The 19,047-nt window shown below is 48.9% G+C and overlaps 1 protein-coding gene across 2 annotated transcripts in view; it reads right to left on the bottom strand.

Annotated features, from left to right (window-relative positions):
• Positions 1-10,655, bottom strand: part of BASP1 (brain abundant membrane attached signal protein 1) — a 57,466-nt gene extending 46,811 nt beyond the window's left edge. The window contains exon 1 of one of the 2 annotated variants that reach the window (XM_075417125.1): positions 10,633-10,655. The gene's annotated coding sequence lies outside the window, so the exon portion shown is untranslated. Of the gene's footprint in view, positions 1-9,520; positions 9,765-10,632 lie in introns of those variants that run through there. The other variant, XM_075417123.1, reaches the window with a different exon arrangement.
• Positions 10,656-19,047: the final 8,392 nt, after the last annotated feature.

The raw sequence follows: 19,047 nt of genomic DNA, 5'->3' as shown, positions 1-19,047 counted from the left end.
TGAATGCACCTAGATACATGAAGTTATATTTAACTGTCTCCCTAGCTAATTGGATCAGGGAACCCGAATCATATGGCTGGATTAATGAAGATAAAACAGGGCATTTGTAATAATTAAGGTAGCAATTTGGTCTCCTTTGCAACGCATGGAGCCAACGAACATCGTTAGCACAGCAGCCGATGACTGGCTCTTCAGACCATGTATGCCCCATGGATGCAGTCCCACCAAAGCCACCGTGTTTGCAAGACAGCACAGAAGGCTCCCGTAGACAGTCTTGTGTTATTTGTTTGTTTTAAGGGGAAGACAGAGCAGCCAGAGGAGCTCCTTCCCTGGAGGAGTCCCTGAGGCTGCTCAGAGGAGAGAAGGTTTCCAGCAACAGCAGGGTGAGACAGGCAAGAGATTTTGGACTTCATGAGGTTGGTCTTTTCCAGCCTTAATGATTCTATGATTCAGCCCAGGAACAAAACTGTAAAAATGCTGTGAGGAGCATATAGCAGACCCACAGGCAGACCCCAAAGGTGTTGCAAAGGAAGTTTGGGACCACAGAGGACTGTGGAAATTTGCTCCAGTGCAGAACACCACTGCGTACTTGAAACCAACATTATTATTTGAAACTTGCAAGGGCTCGTGGGCAGAGATCAAGCTGTGAATAAACCTTTCCTCTGTAAGTTTTCTCTGTTTAAGGAGTTAATTAACTGAGATGACTAGTTGTAATTCTAATGAAAATAACATCCTTTGAGTTTTTTGGTCTTCTTTGGGAGCTCAGTGTACAGGAGGTGATCTAAATCTATCCACTTCAGATCTCTGCCCCCTACGTGGGGACCCTCCACAGCAACCAAATGCTATTTTGTGTCTTCGCTCTGTAGCTACAAACTCGTACTTCAGAAAAAAGGCATACGTGTTTGCCGTCGTGAACTCATTTGGCCTGAACATGGCCCCCATCTTGATGGCATTCATAACAAATTGCACAGCAACCATGCTGTCGTCTCCACCACTGATGGATGTTATGCTTTATTCGGACACAATGAAAATCTCAAGCAACTAGAAGCGGATCCAAAGAAGTGTTTCTGTACGAAACAAACTCCAGCCAATACGACTGTGACAGCTACTGGCCTTCATGCAAGATGCAGCCCAGCAAAGCCACAGCTTGACAGACAAGCTTTGTCTGCTATAATACCAAGTGTTTCCCCTAAAAGTGTCTTTTGGAAGGTTTCACAACTCACTAATGTAGTTTAATTATGATCTTGCAGCAATTTGTTTAATGTCTTACAGTAATCACACAAATTTAATTCTTCTTGAAAATAGGACTAACAACACAAGCTATCATATACAGGGTTGGGTTTGGGTGTTTGGTTTTTTTTATTAACTCAAAAGCCAGTTTTGCTTAAAACCAAAATAATCTAGAAAAAGGAAAAAAAAATCTATTCCCTTTCAGTCAGCAGAAGGAGAAATCACATTAATGTTTCTTCATGTGATAAGAAGTTAAGTGTTGAATGCTTTTGGCTGGCAGAGCTCCAAGATTTCCATATTGTCGCAGGTTTTGCATAAAACTTTGTTTAAGAGCAAGTTCTCATGTTGATATGATCTCACTGTAGTGAACAACTAGATCCATGCAAACAGCTGGGGTCTAGTAGGATTAGTTTTAGAGTTTAGGATTCAAGTTCTGCATTAAGTGGTTCTGTTCTCATGCCTCCGTCTTACACAGGAATGGCAGCACGCACCTAAGCTTATGACATGGACCTTACTGTGTTCTGCATATCTGCTAATGCATATATTGCACGTCACTGTGTGATTAACAAGGTTTTCTCTGAAACAGGTTGAGTTAGTTCACAGATGAAAATATAGACTTCTAGAAAGGATAACCAAGGGAAATGGCAACATAACCACTGTGATAACTGAAATACAGATAAATGATCTACAGTAACATGGCGAGGAAGGATACAGAGCCAAAGCTAGCTGAAAAATGAGTAAGTACTAGCTTGAAGACGCCAGAACTTTTTTTACTGACACATTCGCAAACATGCATGAGATAATAAGGCATATCCCAGCATGTTAGAATACAAAGTTTCTATCAAGAAGCATACTGAATAGCTTCTTTAACCAGGAGAAAATGTGCCAGAGAGCATCATTTTTTAAGTAGAAAGGAAATAAAAGCTGCTGAGATAAATATTTCTGTTCTCAGACTGTAAATTTATTGTCATTGTTTCACAGCAAATTCCTGGATAGACTTTTTTCCCAAACCACAAACCTGTCAGTGCAGAACTTCCTTCGCTCCCTATCACCTCTGTGTTTTAGATGGTGAAGCACTCAGATATTCAGTCTCTTGCCTCACCCAGTCAATGGCTGTGGGAGAGCACACAAAGCCAGTTCGTTTCCATCGACACCATCCTCCCCATGTCAACTCTAAGTTAGAACAGAGATGGCAAGTATTTAAAGACACACTATTTATCCTGCTTCAAGCAAGGGAGATCTATTATACTCGTCATTTGTTGACTGATATGTTTGCTTTTCTCCATAATGCCTTGGTGACAGCGTTGTTTTGAGAGATGTTTACAAAAACACCCACAGGTGATTTGCATTAATGTTTGAACCCTTGGAAACAGAGCCTACCTCAGCACTGAAGGCCGCTTTCAAGGCATTGTGCTGTAGTGGATTGTCAATACAGTGTATTGTCCAGTCAGGAATGAGACACCATGAGGAGTGCCACGTTTCTCTTGCTATCACCACCAGTAATCTGTTCATGAACCTCTCAGTCACTGACTCATCCACAGAAGAGCATGACAGCTGAACTTTCAGTGACCTCAGAATTACTCTAGTGCTTACAAAAAAATACTGTAATATTAGTTTTCTTGAGTTCTGTTGAAGCTTTTACTCAACATCACGTTCATGGGAGAAGCGTATACACTCAGCTAGCTATCACATTTCAGTGTACACGGCAGCTCTTAGCTAGGTTCTAAAAGTATTATTCATTAAGGCAATGTCATCAGTTCAAAGCAACTGGATGTAAAGCATGGGCTACTATGCAGAAAGTTGAGTGTTCCTCTAAATATCACCTAGGGAAACCAGCACTGAGGAAATCATTAAAACGTACAATACTGGTGGAACGTCAGATGGCCACAAGAATTTTAAAAGGGTTCTGCTGACACCTCTGCACTGTAGAACGGTTTTCTTCAAGGTGAAGGACCCCAAGGGTAAGAAATGAGAAAAGAGAACAGCATAGAGGAACAGAGCATGGACAAATCCTTCTTACCAAAATCCTTCCCTGAAAATGATATCAGATCCATCAGAAAAAATTGTCTGTGTGGACAGCTTGTCACTTTCCTTGAACTCTCACATCCTACATGCAGCTTTCTAGAGGCATCAGGATGCTCTTAGCCGTGAATGCTGGAGTTATGCAGAACACGTGTGGACTGCAAACAAGGAAAGAGTTCCCACATTTCCACATATGCTTTAGTCTGCGAATTTAGGCATCTGAATTACAGGATCATGGGCTATCCTGAGGACTCGGGAACACTACAGAGGCCTCACATGCTCCTAGTGAAAGCTCCTAGTGAAACAAAGTTACAAACCAGCAGTAAACTCTCCTCCACCTCAAGCAAAGTTTGGAATGGAAGCGCCTGGAAAATCTGGCCAGATTTTCATTTTTACACTCTGGGGAGCTGTTGCCTCCCTCACTTCACAGGGCTTGTAGACCTGAAAAGGCACCCTTCAGTGAGACCAGCTATTCCCAGCATGGGCTGTACATTATTCACTGGTGCAGAGCTCGCACACAGGGCTGAACAATGCTGCTGGAGGAGGAGCCCCATTCTTTCAGCCCATCTGGTTCTGAAACCTGTTGGTCAGAGCAGGTAGCTTATCCTCCCCATTTGCCTCAGCTTTTGTGGTGATGGCAAGAAACCCAGAAGGGCTGTTTTCACCACCTCAGAGCTCACTGAATTTGCTTCCTCCCACCAGCTCAGCACAATCAGTAGCAGAAGTCAACCATGCAGTTACCAGTGCTGGCCAAAATGCCTGCAACGGGAAACTGCAAATGAACGGGGAATGCCGAAATCATCTGAGCATCGCATCCAGCGGTGACAAGTTTCATCCTGCCTTTTTCCAGACTCCTAGTTTTATACCACCTCTAGCCTGGTTTTGGTTTTGTTTGCCTTCTCCCCAAATGACGCGCTTCACTGCTTTGAGGAAGGACGATTACAGGAAGCTGACGTAGCAATTCTCAGGCTCCGGCCTATCTTGGACAAACAGATGTACCAGAGGGTTTCTCATGGTTTTACTCTCCCATGTTGGTCACATGTTTGCAACTGGGTTTTCACTTTTTTTTACACCTTGACTTGTGCTTGCTTTGTGTGTGTTTTTCTAAGGTAGTTAGATGAGAGAGACACGTATCAGTTCTATTATTGTTAATCCATTCTTTGTTTCATAATTTTGCTTCATTTCTCCTCCATAGTTCAGCAATCATCTTAAACTTGTCTAGCAGATGCACATCTAGAGCATCCTGCTATGTGACCATCCTCTGCTTCACCTTAAAACAGTTAATAACGTCAAGCTGTAATTTTGAGTATAAGCCCCTCCTTCACCAAAAAATCACATAAGGAAAATAGTAATAGCAAAAAAATAAATTCACAGGCTAAACCCAGGCTCTGTCCTTTTGCAGGGGTTATGCTTTACACCCCATTGAGTACGTAAGGACTGTTGAAACAGGAGATGGCCAGCAGCCCCCTGATTTTACTGCTTGTACAGAAGTGACTTCCATTTGTCATGTAAAGTCATGATGGCATAGACTTCTGCCATTAAAATTAATCCTATAGGAAGCTTTGCCGTTATAGTTATTCGGCTTTTGCCTGGTGTAAAATGTTATGCTTCAATACTTCATTCACACCCTCTTCGTGCCAATGCCTCAGTAGTGCAACCACCATCGCAACACCATTAGCGAGCATCCATCAACATACTTTTGTAAGTAGCAAAAGGCAGGTGGTTAAGGTCCAGTCTTACTACACATTCAGTCTTGTATCCTTTGTAAGGACTGCAAGTCTCTAATCAAAGTGCAGCTCCTACCACCAGTCCTACGGTTTACATTAACCACCAAGTGCATGCTGCTCAGAACAACTGCTAGGGCAGTGTACATAAAATCAGATCTTTTGAAAAGACATTCAAATTCCTGCAGGGTAAAGAAAAATAAAATCCATGGATCAGCAGATCATAATCATACGTGGCACTACTTACCGGGCTAAAATCTAAACTATGCAACATGTGACTAAAAAGCATGTGGCTTTCCCAACACTACAGCACTGGTGAGGTACTTAGCAGCCTACACCCAGCAAGTCAGATCAGCTATACAGCCTACTTAATTTCCATTCTGCAGAGCACAATACCAAACGCATCAAAAGAGACCGGCCTCTGATTTATATCCTAAGACAGAAGGTTTTTATTAATAAAACTGTTTCCTCAGAGTTAAATTCCATTAACCATACTTAAGAGGGAATTACTACACATCTTGCTCCCAGGCAAAACCTGACCATCCCACATGTGTTCCTAATCAGTGTCTCTTTACATTTACTGGTGTGCTGAAGAAAGTCAAAGGATTTTATTTTCAGAATCTGGCAAGTCAGGAATCTTTCATGTTTGAGGAATCATGTTGCTATCAATCAGTTTCTATTTTAACCTTATGAATTTTCATATCAGATAACCAACAGCTACATTTTTATACTAACAGAGTTCGTTTCTCCATCTTCAAGTAAGCAGCTTAGCTGGCATCACGCTTTTAAGACAGACAGCTACAAGATACAGGATGCTGCAGAGAAGACTTTAAAGACCCTTCCATTCTGCACGAGGTGTTTCCTCCCTTATTCCCCCTCCATCTTTATTTAATCTTTAAAGCATTTCCTACTAATGCATGAAAACTCCATTATGCTGCATATGGTTTCTATTACCAAATCTCTAATGCTTTCAGAAACGTCTTTGGTTTCTCTAGTTGTTACCTCATTCTTGTCATTCCTGATCGACACAGAAGCAGCAACTCAAGCCCTTCCTAAATTTTCTTTCTTTAGTTATGAAGCTGTCTCAGTGCATTTGCACAGTACTTCAAAATGGCCTGCCTTTACTACCCTTGGAGGAACCAAAGTAGGGCCCTGAATATTGGTTGGTAACTCTTCACTGTATTTGAACAGCATTCAGTTTCCTTACTTGAACAACTCAGATTTTAGCCATTAAATTTACAGTGCACCCAAGGACACTACATTTACACCTACAGACCTAAATCAAGCCAGGGTTTTGCACACAAATGTGTACATACCAATGTAGTATCCTCTTCTTGCAGATGGAGGAAAAAAAAAAAAAAGAGAAATACCCTGAAATTCTTGGTTTCAAAACTACTGTAAAATCAACTTTCAGCAGCAAGTTTCCAAATAATTAGTAGCTCAACGGTAGCTGAATGCCTGAGAACGCAGCCGCACGGACCTCTCCCAAGATACCATGGGAAGGCCTGTTCCTGCCCTGCAACCAGCTTCTGTCCCTCAGTGCGTCCCATCGGGGCCTGGGTGGATGCCTGCACAAGGGAAGAACCCAGCATTGGTCAGACGGAAGCTGTCCTGCACGCAGGAGGCTCTGCTGAAGGACTTCAGGGTTCTGTAGATGGGGCAAAGCTACCACTGGAACACAGCACAAACACAAGAAGCTTCACTTGGAAAATACAATTTATTCCAGAGCCATAATGTTGAAAGACCAAAAACCACAAATACCTGAGGACTAGAGATAATTCTAGAGACTGTTCTGAAATTACGGCGTGTGCTCTCGCTATAGTCCCGGGGACAGGGCATGCTCCAGAGTTACGCCGCTTTCCGAAATAAATCAGTCTTTTATTACCAGGTTGCTTCAGGGGTTGTTGCATTTCAAACGCAGAGAAGCATGGAGAGACAGGCAAGTGGGGGGAGAAAAAAAAAGCACCTGATCATTGCTTCACGCAATGACTACAACAGTAATTTTACCAGTTTTACCTTTTAATGCTGCTTTTATTTTAAGTGAATACAGTGTGCTCAGAGGTTCATATCGACAGAAAAATACTGCTGCATGACTGGTTTTTGGCAGCTACGTACTATTTTCCCGAATTACACGATCAGCTATTTCATACACGCAGCACACAAAGAATAGACAGAGCCACCACGATTTTCCCCGTGCTTTGGGTTTGTTCGTTCACAGACCAGAGCTGGTGCTCTCCAGTGGAACTAAAAACCGCCACACTCACTGCATATGATGCCGTAGGTAGGAAGACCACAAAGCAAAGCTCGTACGAAGTTCTCAGAGACAATGAGTAGAGGCAGCGAGCGCAAAAACCTTTGGTCGTGCCCTTACTTCTGCCCCCCCCCCAAGGTTGGAGGGTCTGCCTGAAAACCTCAGAAACAGCCCGAATACAAAAGGCATCTCCACTGGTGACAGCAGCAGCAGCAGATGCCGCATCCTCCCCTGGCACGGCACTCCCACCCCATGCTCCCGCTGCTCCCGTGCTTCATGGGGAACAGCTACACCGGGGGAAAAAAACAAAACCTGGGTGTTTGAAGCCCGGCCACCGGTCTACGTGGTGCCTGGCAAGCTTCTGGCAAGCAGAGAGGGGACATTTTACGAGGAAAGGCTGAGGGAGCTGGGCTTGTTCACCATGAAGAAGAGAAGGCTGAGAGGGGATGTTGTAAATGCCTACAAATATCTCAAGGGGGGGTGTCAGGAGGATGGGGCCAGACTCTTTTCAGTGGTGCCCAGTGACAGGACAAGGGGCAATGGGCACAAACTGAAGCACAGGAAGTTCCATCTGAACATGAGGAAGAACTTCTTCCCTCTGAGGGTAACGGAGCCCTGGAACAGGCTGCCCAGGGAGGTTGTGGAGTCTCCTTCTCTGGAGATATTCAATCCCGGCTGGACATGGTCCTGTGCAGCCTGCTGTAGGTGACCCTGCTTCGGCAGGGGGGTTGGACTAGATGACCCACAAAGGTCCCTTCCAACCCCACCCATTCTGTGATTCTGTGATTAAGACAGGGCTCAGATGGCAGTGCTTCTTCAGAAGGGACCTTCATTGAAAACACTGGGACTGCCAAGTGGTCGCCACGCGAGGGGCCCCGGGGTGTGGGTTTTCCAGCCAGTGTCCATCATGCTGGGAGGGGGGGGAAGCCGTGAAACCCTCTGCCCAGCAGGCTCCGGCCAGGAGCCCGCCTGCAACGCCCTTCTGCCATCTCCAGCTCCGGCTCGACAGACGCACCGGCCCCTCCGCGCCCGGCAGCTGACGGCGCTGGGCTCACAAAGCCACCCGACTCCGCGGGCTGCGGCACGGAAATATCTGCCTTATCCCCTTCCCCCCCCCCCACGGCGGCGGAGGGAGACGCAGAACACGGGGGGGGGTCTCCCCCCGGCAGCAGGGGCACCCCGCCCAAAGGGACCCGCCAACGGAGACCCCCCGTCGGGGGGGGGGGGGCGGCGAGGAGGGGGGGTCTGGGGGGGGGACCCGGGGGGTCTCCGCGCGGCGCCTTTGTTCCGCCGCCGGCCCCATCCCCGCCTCCGCGCATGCGCCGGGCAGAGACAAAGGCGCGGGCGGGGTGGGGGGGGCGAGGATACGGTCACCCCCCCCCTCACCCCCCCCCCACCTGAGCCGCCACGCCCGGCTGAGGCGCGGGGAAGGTCCCGTGCGGGGGACACGCGTGTGCGTTGGGGGAGGCGGCGCGGCGGGGGGGGGGAACGGAATGGGGGGGAGGCAAAAAGGGGGGAGGGGGGATTTGCGAGAAAGAGGGGTGCGGCGTTCGATGAATATTCATGACGGAGCGGTGCCGGGGGAGGCAGCGATGGCCCCCGCCGGTTTGGGGGGGCCGGTCCGTAGCCCCTGCCCAGGCGGGTCCCCGGAATCTTGGCATTAACCCCCCCCCCCCCCCCCCGGCCGAGAGCGGGGCTTAAAAATCGCCGTCGCGTCCACGCGTGACCGCCGGGGCCGCGCCGCTCCCTCGCCGCCTCGCCCAGAGCAATCGCGTTGTCGCCGGCCACAATGGGCCCCCCCCCCCCCCCAAAAAAAAGGGCTGCGCTCCCCCCGCTCCGGGCCCCGCCGGCCGCCCCCCCCTCCCCGCCCTGCCATCTCCCGAGCGCGGCGCGGCTCCTTCTCCGAGCGGTTCATCCCGTGGAGGGGTCTGGGGGTGCCTTTTCTTAATATTTTTTATTATTATTATTATTTTTTAAGCAGCCTCCCTTTGGAAACAGGCTCGAGGCACCGAAAAGAAGCGGGGCATAAACCACGATTCTTCCCACCACACCCATCGCAGCCCCCCCCCCCCGCGAACGCGTTACCGGGCGTTGCAACCCCACGGAGCAGCCCTTCGGCTCCGCGCCCGCTCCTCTCTCCCCGCTCCCCCCGCTTCGAACGCACCTCTCCTTCCCCCGCATCCGAGGCACCACGGCGGGGGGAAATACATATATATATATATATTAAAAAATGGGAAGCTCTCGGGGTCTGCTCCGTGAGCGGCACAAGCGAGGTGATAACACCGTTTCTTACCTCCTCGCGTTTCTCCTCCCTGCCCCTCTGTGTACTCGCACGCTGTTGCGGGGGTGGGGGGGGGGTGGTGTCACCAAGGGAGTCCCAGGTAGCCCGGAGCCCCCCTCGGCTGGGCCCGGGGGCTGCGGCTCTGCTGCTGGCTGGCCCGGAGCGGAGCGGCTACTGCCTGCCGGAGCGCTGCCGCCGCGCCTGCTGCCTCCGCATCGCTCGCTCGCTCCCCCCTCCCTCTTTCCCCACCCCCCCCGAGCCCCCCCCCTCCCTGTGACAGTCTGTGGGCAGTTCAAAAGAGCCACACGCACTTATTTATTTATTTATTTCCCGGGATGCGCTACGCGGCGCTCGCGCTTAGGGGGCGCGCGGACCCCGGGTTTTTAAGCTCGCGGGGGGGGGGACTCCCCCAAAAAAGCACCTTGAGACCCTACCCCCGCCGGCACCCCCCTTACAAAAAAAAAAACAAAATACCTCGGGGAGGGGAACCCCCGCGGGGCTGCAGGTCCGGTACCCCTCCGCCCCCCCCCACCGGAGGCAGCCGCAGCCCCCCGCACCCCCGGCCGCAGCGAGGGGCACCCCGACGGGAAGGGGCCCGCGATGGAGGGGTACGGGAAGGAGGGCTTTGGGGAGGGGGGGGTCGGCGAGGAGCCCCGCTCCCCCCTGCGTTCCCACGCGGGAAAAAACAGGCGCTGGGGCTTCAGGCGCCTCACGCCGCGCCGAGCACGCAGCCGCTGCCGGGGCGGGGGGCTGCGGGGCTGGAGCCCCCCCCGCGTTGTCCCCCCGCGGTCGCACAAAGCCCTTGGCGCGGAGGGAGCAGGGGCACGGCGGGTTCCCCGTGCTTCGGGGCAAACCCTCACACGCCAGCCTGCGCTCCAGCCTCGCGGTTTGTTGGTTTTTCTCTTAATTCTCCGTTTTTTCCCTCCCGGCGTGTTAACCCTCGCTCCGCAGCTGCGGGACGCAGCGCACCGCCATGCCCCCCCCCCCCCCCCCCCCTCCCGCCCGAATGCGGCATCCCACCCCTCCTCCGGAGCGGCGCGGGGCTGGGGGGGAGGGAGGGCAGGCGGGACCCCCCCATCCACACCCGCACCCACCCACCCACCCGCGACATCCCCCCTGCTCACGGTAACGGGCTGCGCCGCACGGGTGAGGCAAGCGGCGTTTACCGTTAAATTGGGTAATCGAGGAAACGAAGGGGGGGGGGGGGGGGGGGGGATCTGCTCCCTGCAGAGCCGAGGCGCGTCCCGCCCCGCAGCCGGGGTGGTCGGGGCCCACCCGTGAGCATCCCCGCGGGGGGAGCGGCAACGCCCGTCGGTGGCCTGCTGCAAGGTCAAGGGGGGCAAAGCCCCCTCCCCCCCTCCCCCACCCGGTTTTATCCCTCAGCCGCGCGTACTGGGGAGGGGGGGCCGAAACCCAGCCCGGAGGTGAGGCAGGAGGCGAGGTAGGAGGCAAAAAGGGGTCCTGGGTGGCGGGTGGGGCTCGGGGGAGGGCTCGGGTTAGGCTGGGCAGGGGCTGTCGGGGCTGACGGTGCCCGCGGGGCCGTGACATTGAGGCTGTCGAGATTGTCGTGCGAAATTGCCCGACCGCTGCGGAACCAGCGGGAGATGATGCGGCGGAGGGAAAGAAAAAAGGTCAGTGTTTAAAGGTGGGCTTAGGCAGGGAGTGTTCACCTGCATGGAGTCAAGCACTGCGCGATTCGATGGGGGAAAGACGAGTCGCACGGGGTTCCCAGTGCATCAGGGAAACAAAATTCCCGAGTGTGTACGGAGTCCTTTGCTTGGGAAAGCCTGCGCAACCAGATGTGGCACGGAAACAGGCATTGCCACCACCAGTTTGGGAGGGGTTTTGATGCTTTCGCTGTTTTCGCCAGCTAGAGGGCTGAGACGACAGCCGTGGTTTATCAGCTAATATTCTTTTAAATATACCTGCGTGCTAAATGGTGTATCTCTGAGCAACAGCCTCCCAAATTCGGAATTCACCAAACGCTCCCTTTAGTTACTTTGCTCCGTCAAGATATCATACACACATCTGGATGTCTTCTTTGATAAATGTGATACATTTATTCAAATGAGGATGCCAAGCAGCCTTTGAACATCCTCGAAATAACTAAGGGTGTGTAAAGCATCCCCACCTTTCCCTCATATGTTCAAGGAATTGGAAAAAAAGAAGTTGGTATCAGGAAGAAGAAAAAATACTGAACAGAGACACCTCCGAGAAGATGGAGAACCAGGTCTGTTCTGGGAACACAGGTACATCCAGGCCCTTCTGCGTAACGTAGCCATTCACCGCTTTTCTGAAATCCACAGTCACTCTGCTGTGACCAACACCCGCGCTACCTCCCTCTTAGCCATCTCCTCTTGTCACCTCTTGCCAGCTACTCCATCCATCTCGGTGCCTTTCCCTCCAGCTTCAACCTTTAAGGAGCAACCTGCTTCAGCCCTGTCTGTCTTCCAGGTCTCGCCCGCGGTCGCGTTTCCATCTTCCTCACCAGGGAACAAATCCAACGCTAAATACTTTTTTTTTTCCCCTGTTTAATTTGTATTCACTTTGTTCTTCTGATTAATAATCAAGTGTCTGCTCTGTGATTGTCTCAGGTCTGACAACAGAGCCACAAGCCACGGCTCAGCCCAGCGTTATCACAGCACAAACCCAAAGCACCGGCGAGGCCACGTCCCCCCTCCTTCTGCCACCCTGCCACCACCCCTCCATCCCTGTCACCTGGCACCTTCCTTTCTGTGTGTGACCACTCTCGGGTCTGTCTCCTCAGGAGAAGCTAGTATCAATCAGCAGCACCCACTCAGGGGAAGTGGGGGCCTTGTCGTTTTACTCCGCAGGAGGAGAGAAACCACCCACAAGCGAGAAAGGAAAAAAAAAATTCACCGAGCGAAAAACCCCACCCGTGCTCCTCTTCCAGAAACAGCCTAGCAAGAGGAACCCTCCTTCCTCGCGTTTATCGTCACGACAGAGCGAAGGCAAACGCGGAGTCGTGACAGCTTAGGGCTCTCCAAACCCACCGGCCCCCCCCCGGCCCGCCCTCGACCCCCCCGACCCCTCCCGACCCCCCCCGGGCCCCCCGGCCCCCGCCCGCTGTCCGCCCGCCCGCCGCTAGAGGGAGCGCTTTGACCACTTTAGCGGAAAAAACTGAGGTTTGTTTTTTTTTTGTCTTTCCCCTCTCTCGAGGCGAGGAAAATAAACCCGGTTTCCCGTATGTACAGGTTTTCCCGAGCCCGTTTATTCAATAAGCATTTTCGTAATAGCGTTTTTTTCTTCTACCGTGAAATGCAATTTTTCAGCATTTGATAATGGTGTGATTCACTTATAGTAAGTTTTATAATGAGTATCTAAAATGTAATTAGAGTCTAATTCCCTGTTGATTCTCCTGGTTATAGAGCCCTTTATTCTGGGGAAAATAACAGATGTCAGTGTAAGGCTTATGTAAAATTTTCTGTTTGCAGTGGATACCATTCTCCTCATAAATGTAAATACCAGCTACGCGAATTTCAAAAATTGATTGCAAAAGCATAGGCAGACACAAGGTGGTTTTTTTATAGATTTGCAGGCAAAGAACATAAAATAAACAGCTTTGATAAAATCCTGAAATCACAACTTTGGTAAAGCGCTACTGGAACACCTCAGTCCAAATCTAAGTCCTGACTGGAAGAGAGATGCAAGCCTCCGATAACAATTTTTCATCTTAACGGGCCAAAGTCCTATGGAGGTAGGCATAGCTAAGTCTAGTTTTACTCGACTGGGTGTTTCTGTTTATACCATAAAAAGTGGTGCTTCTTGCCTGTAGCCAGGTAGGGATACACAGGGCTTTACCCCAACGTTCCTGGCTTCAGCTCAATCTGTAACACAAAGCATATGTGCCTCCCAGGAGGTCCTGCGCTAGCCATCGATTTTAAAAGGCTTCCCTGCTCCACAGAGGTCTGTGTGTAAGTTTTCCCAAAGATGGATATAGTTGCTGTTCTGACAGTAATCTGGGTTATTTCTTTCTCCTACCCTAATTACCCTAAAGAACTAGAGTTGCTTATGTACAAAAGCAGCAAATGTGCTCAACTACTACAAGCTTCACTTAGGTTTTATTTATGCCAGGCTGCTCTGTGATCATCTATAGGTTAGATCTTGGAGTCTTTGCTCCCTTTCACTTGCAAGTTTCACTAAAGCAGCATCTGGATAAGGTATTCACTCTTTGGCCTCTATAGCCACAAAAATGTCTTTCAGTTAACGGATGGAGTAACTATATCAATATCTGGATAGTGATCGGAATTGGCTTCTCATGTGGTATTTTCTTCTCTTCTCATTCAACTACAAGAATGTCAGTAATGTAGGATCAAATGCATGACTGACTGGATGATCTACCTGATGTGGCAGCTACGATGTACCGCCTACAAGGTAGGAGAAGTGAGGCACACAGAAAAGAGCATCAAATACCATGAGAGAAGAAAGACGTGATTCTCTGCTCCAGCATGTGATGTTCTGATCTCCACACAGAGGGCTGCTTTTGTACTTTACTTACTGGACTAAAACATTGATCTGTTTGAAACAAGTTGGATCCCTACCTTGAGAGAGAACTTCTGGAACTTATCCCTGACTGTCCCTTCCAAGCTTCCGCTGGGACCTCTCTCCACCCTTGCCCGTGGCCCAGGATGCCGTTTCAGCTCGGCCTGGGCCGTTAATCCCTGCCACGGCGATCATAGAATCATTAAGGTCAGAAAAGACCTCTATGATCAGCAAGTCCAACCGTCATCCCATCACGACTATGCCTATGATGCCACAGTTGTGCCTGTTCCCAGCCCTGTCTTTGACGCCGTCTTCTGCTGCTTCTGACTGGACCTCCTGGATGGACCCTAGATCTGGATTATCTCCACATATTGCCCCACTCAGCTCCCAGCTCCTCCCTTGCAGAGCAACCCTGCACTTGATGCTCCCTGATACCCAGTTTGTCACAGGTGCCTCCTGGCAGCCCAGTCAGTTGTGTAAAGACTGCACAAAATGCAGTTCCTTAAGATAATCCCAGTTTAAGACGTCAGGTTTGCCTGGCACATTGCTCCTTGGCGAAGGCACCCATGGCATTGGTGCCACTGCACTGCTTTCAGATTCAAACTGGGTCACGTGAGGCCACTTCAGAAGCACCTGCATCTGTACTTTTGCAAACTTAGTCTTATAATGAAAACTCCTCTAACAGTGCCAGTGTTACCACAGAGTGGTAGCAGAGAAAGGACAAGATGGACCCCACCTTTAATTTGTCTAACGGGCACATATTCCTGACAGCTATCGGTTGTTGCTGCCTCTCCTGGCATGGAAACTGACTGATGGAAAGCCTGGGGGGTTTATTGCAAAGGCAAAGTTTATAGAATCATCTGGTTGTCTTCCTACTGCTCTAGGTTGCAACACTCCTTCATATACCTTGCCCGTCCTTTTCCACCCCCTGCCAAAGAAGTGCATTTCTAGGTTAGGAACTGACTGAAATGAGGTGTTCTGAGGATTTCTGATGATTGAAGTGGTCGTGGAAAAGAGTTTAAACCTGCATAAATTACAGCAGCTCTAGTCCTGTACAGCCACCTTGCTTAGTCCCCTTTATTCCTCCAATTTGGAGACACTAGGTTTAAAGCTGTCTGCCTCTTCTACTTTGCTGCGCTGTTTGTGCCAAACACAAGCTGCAAACGGCTTGTTGAGGGTCTAATTAAATAACTGTATTTGAGGTGGCTAAGCCTGAAAATAGTTGGAAACGTTGAGATGGAGGGGGCTCTCCCAGAGAAGATGAGCCAGATAATACTCCTGTCCCAAAACTACTATTCCTCAACTAACCACCAGACGTGTTGGTAGCATGAGCTGTTGAGCTCACTCCCATATATGAAAACACTCCTCTGCTTCCAATCAAGAGTTAATCATGGAGATTTCTCTGAAATTGGAATGTTAGTAGTAGATCGTCACAGAAAGGACCCCGTGCTTCAGACTAGCGAACGCAGCTGTGAGCAGCTACATGGTAAGTTATGCGACCACATCTAGACGACCTGTCCTTTCCATACCAGAGACGGGTACATTCTCCAAGCATGCACCACACGTTCAGCCACAGGATTCTCCACGTTGGAGCAAGACATGCTGTCTGCTTCCTGAATGCTTCTTTGAAACACTACACTGCTTTGATATTTTTATTTTCATGTTTTTACATGCCAAGTTTAGTTATCAGAGAGGGTGGGTGAAAGTACTTGAGCTTTAAATAAACCTTGTAATGTGCACTACCAGCTGTTTGTAGATCAATGACAGAGGAGCTGTAGCCAGGCTATACCTTTTGCCTTTATCGGGTCAATTTTGTGGATACTACAAATGAAAGAACATATGGGGAGTCCTGACATATGGTAGGATCAAGGTTGTTACAGTGCATAAATCAAACGCTTACATACACAAAATGGTTCAAGCTTTACTAAAAAGCTTCAGAAAGAAAAAGATAAAGGCCAGTGGGATCTGTGGAGACCCAGAAGCTGATGATTGATGGTGCTCCAGCACAGAAGCATCAGACATCTCCTGCTTTATCAGCTGCAGTTCATTGACCGATGTAACTGAATGACTTCGTGTAATGGAGGCAGATGCCACTTTTCCTTGCCCAGCAGCTCTTATTTGTTCAGAGACAGGTAACAGCCCTGGTGACAGGCACAGGCTGCTACAGTCACCACACCACCAGCCCATCCTTCAGTGAAGATTAGTTAAATGCAGCAACAACATCTGACTGTGCAAAGAGCACCTCCAGTTTGTATTCATTCAGTTAAAAAGCTGAGAAAGACCCTTCCAATGGGACAAGCAGGGCATCGTATATTCCCATCAAAATCACTGAAGGAGGCCCCACTGCTGGTAGGTCTGACACAAAGCTGACAGGACAAGCAGCCTGCCTGACTCTGAAGGTGTAACTTTCTATAAGGAGTAGTTTCCAAGCATTTCTGGAACATCGTAGTTTCCGAGATAGTCAAAGTCTCTAGCACTTCCAGAAGAGCTGTGACCAGCGGGCCACAGTGTGACCTTACAGCCTAGACTTCCCGAATCTGATAGGACTTCTGTGGAGAGACATATGGTTTTACTTCTGATCTATGCAGTTCATAGATACCATCTTGTACTGGCCCCATCTGCTCCGCAGTCTCAAGCACACCTGCATGTTTTAATTCATCACTCAGGAAAACAAGGCTAGTACCACACCTGGAGGCAAGTCACGGGTTAGTAAATGTATCCTGAATTCCGTGAGTTCCAGAAGCCTGATGCTGAGCTATTAATAAGCAAAGATTACAAGCCAAATCAGTAAAGAGGTTTTGTTCCAAATATGGTAGCCACTGCCTTAGCAGAAGGGTTCTCAAGCAGCCGTTTCTTTGAACTGAGAAAGTAAACTGGGCAATGGCGTAGTACAAAACAGTTGCCGGTTAGCTGAATGATGGGTTGTTTAGGGTTCAGGAGGTGCTTCAGCTCTTCTTCGTACTCTCCCTGCCCATCCTCTCTGCTTCCTTCCCTTACAAACCAGCACTCTGGCTTCTTGCCAGGGAGTCTGCAGTGTAGCGACGGCAGGAGTTTATACCGTCTCTCAGCAATGCAGCAGGAATGTAAGAGACCTGCAGGAATTCATAACGCAAGGGAAATCAAGTCATAATCAACAGCCAAAATCGCCACAGTCGCCTTGCTGTTCAGTCTCTCGTGTGGTTTGATCTGCACCGTCTGTCCTGTCGCAGTGTCGGGTCTTTGTGACAAGGGCAGAAATCTCTCCTGCTCGTACTCACCTGTGCGTTGTAGATCCTAGCCAAGTCAACCAGATTAGTAAGGTCATGCTGCTGGCTAGACTCCTGTGCAGTGCAGGGATCCTAGAAAGCACCAGGATGAGCGATGCCCCTGTACTGGGAGTAAAAGAGCCTAGAAGGCCACAAGGCTGGGTTTTGTGAGGGCTGTTCCCCTCCGTTGTACGGGTAGATAAGGACGGCGCAGCTGGCTGGGGCACCTCCTGCTGCTTGTCCCAACTCAGTCAGCAGGACCAAAACTGCACATCAGGGAGGATTACTGATGCCAGAACGGCTTCTAGAGCAGACAATTTCCTCCTTGCAGAAAGAGAAGAAGGGTGTTGGAAGGGCTATCAGATCAGTTCAGGAAGAAGCTTACCTACACCCAATTTTTGGCACAGAAACCACCAGTACTACTAATAAAAATCCTTATTGTTGCATTTAGAAAGAAAAACTGACCAAAGCATGTCAGGGCAGTCATATTCGGAGTAAATATTCTGCTTTTCCACAACAGACGGAGAAGACTTAGTTTTGAGAATTTCATGGTGAGTTTGCAGTGGTGTGTAATGAATAAGACGCAAGACCACGTGCATGGTCTGAAGGTCCAGTCTCGTTCAGTCTACAATCTGCGTCTGGTCTTCTTGTCCTGCCACTTCTACTCAACGTCTGTTTGTTTTGTTTGTGGAAGTTGGTAACAAAACTTAAAGCAAATCCTGTTGCCTTTTTTTTTATGTGTTCTTTTTTTAAAGGACTCTTTTTAAGCAAAAGTTACTGTGTATTCTGACCTGAATAATTAAGCCTCTGAGCAGAGATGAAATGCAATATTAGAGCAAAAAAGCATAAACTTTCACATGTTGCCTTCTCAAACACTTTCTTCTACCTATAGAAGCAAACACTTGCTAGCCTTTACTATAGCATAACACCGAAAACCTTTGCCAAAATTACCAGTTACAGCGCAGGCCTTTCTCATGGAGGAACTAACCTGTAGCCAGCAATTTATTTTAGAGCCATGAAGCAATTTAGTTACAAGAGCCACTAGATGCCCCAGCCGGATAAAGAAACTGGAAGCTCGAAGATAGGCTGTCTTCTCCTCCTATTCCCTGTAACCATCCACATTTCTAAAGCTGCTTTCAGCACAAAATGCAAAAACACTTTAACCTGATACAGCTCATTCCTGATACCATGTGATGAATGAAAGATGCTGAAGATTTGCCTGTTTCTTTCAGCATTCTCATACCAAAAAAAGGTGAAACAAAATTTATCTCTGTTACTCACTGAATAACAGGAATGTTGCGTCCACCACAAGGTAGTTCTTCCAAAAGGAACCTTAGGAAGCTCCTGCACCATTATGATAGAAAGGCTGAACGAGACCATTTATACTAGGGTGTATTAGAGTTAATACTGTAAACAAAAAATAAACGTCAGCAGTTTTACTGAAGGTTGCTTTCCATTCAATTGCTTAATTGTCAGTTCCTGGATTTATATGCAATTCAATTTTATTGGTTAGCCAGACCTTGTAAAACGTAGAGCCTCAATATTATATTTCTCTTCTCTCTCCAAACAAATAACTCTAAAAAATATCTGCTTTGAAGTACACGGGGGAAATAGACCATAAATTCCTTAGCCAGAACTTTTCCTTGACGATCTGAATTGTATATCATTCACTGATTTACACCACACGAGCAAAATAAACTCCTTGAAATGCAAGGTTTCAGCTAGGACTAGAGACACTTCAATAGCACATTACAAGAGCTGTTTTGAGGGAAACTTCAGAGATATATAGTT

The sequence above is a fragment of the Opisthocomus hoazin genome, chromosome 3 (genome assembly GCF_030867145.1).
Source record: "Opisthocomus hoazin isolate bOpiHoa1 chromosome 3, bOpiHoa1.hap1, whole genome shotgun sequence".
Classification (NCBI taxonomy): domain Eukaryota; kingdom Metazoa; phylum Chordata; class Aves; order Opisthocomiformes; family Opisthocomidae; genus Opisthocomus; species Opisthocomus hoazin.
This window is presented reverse-complemented; position numbering and strand designations above follow the sequence as displayed.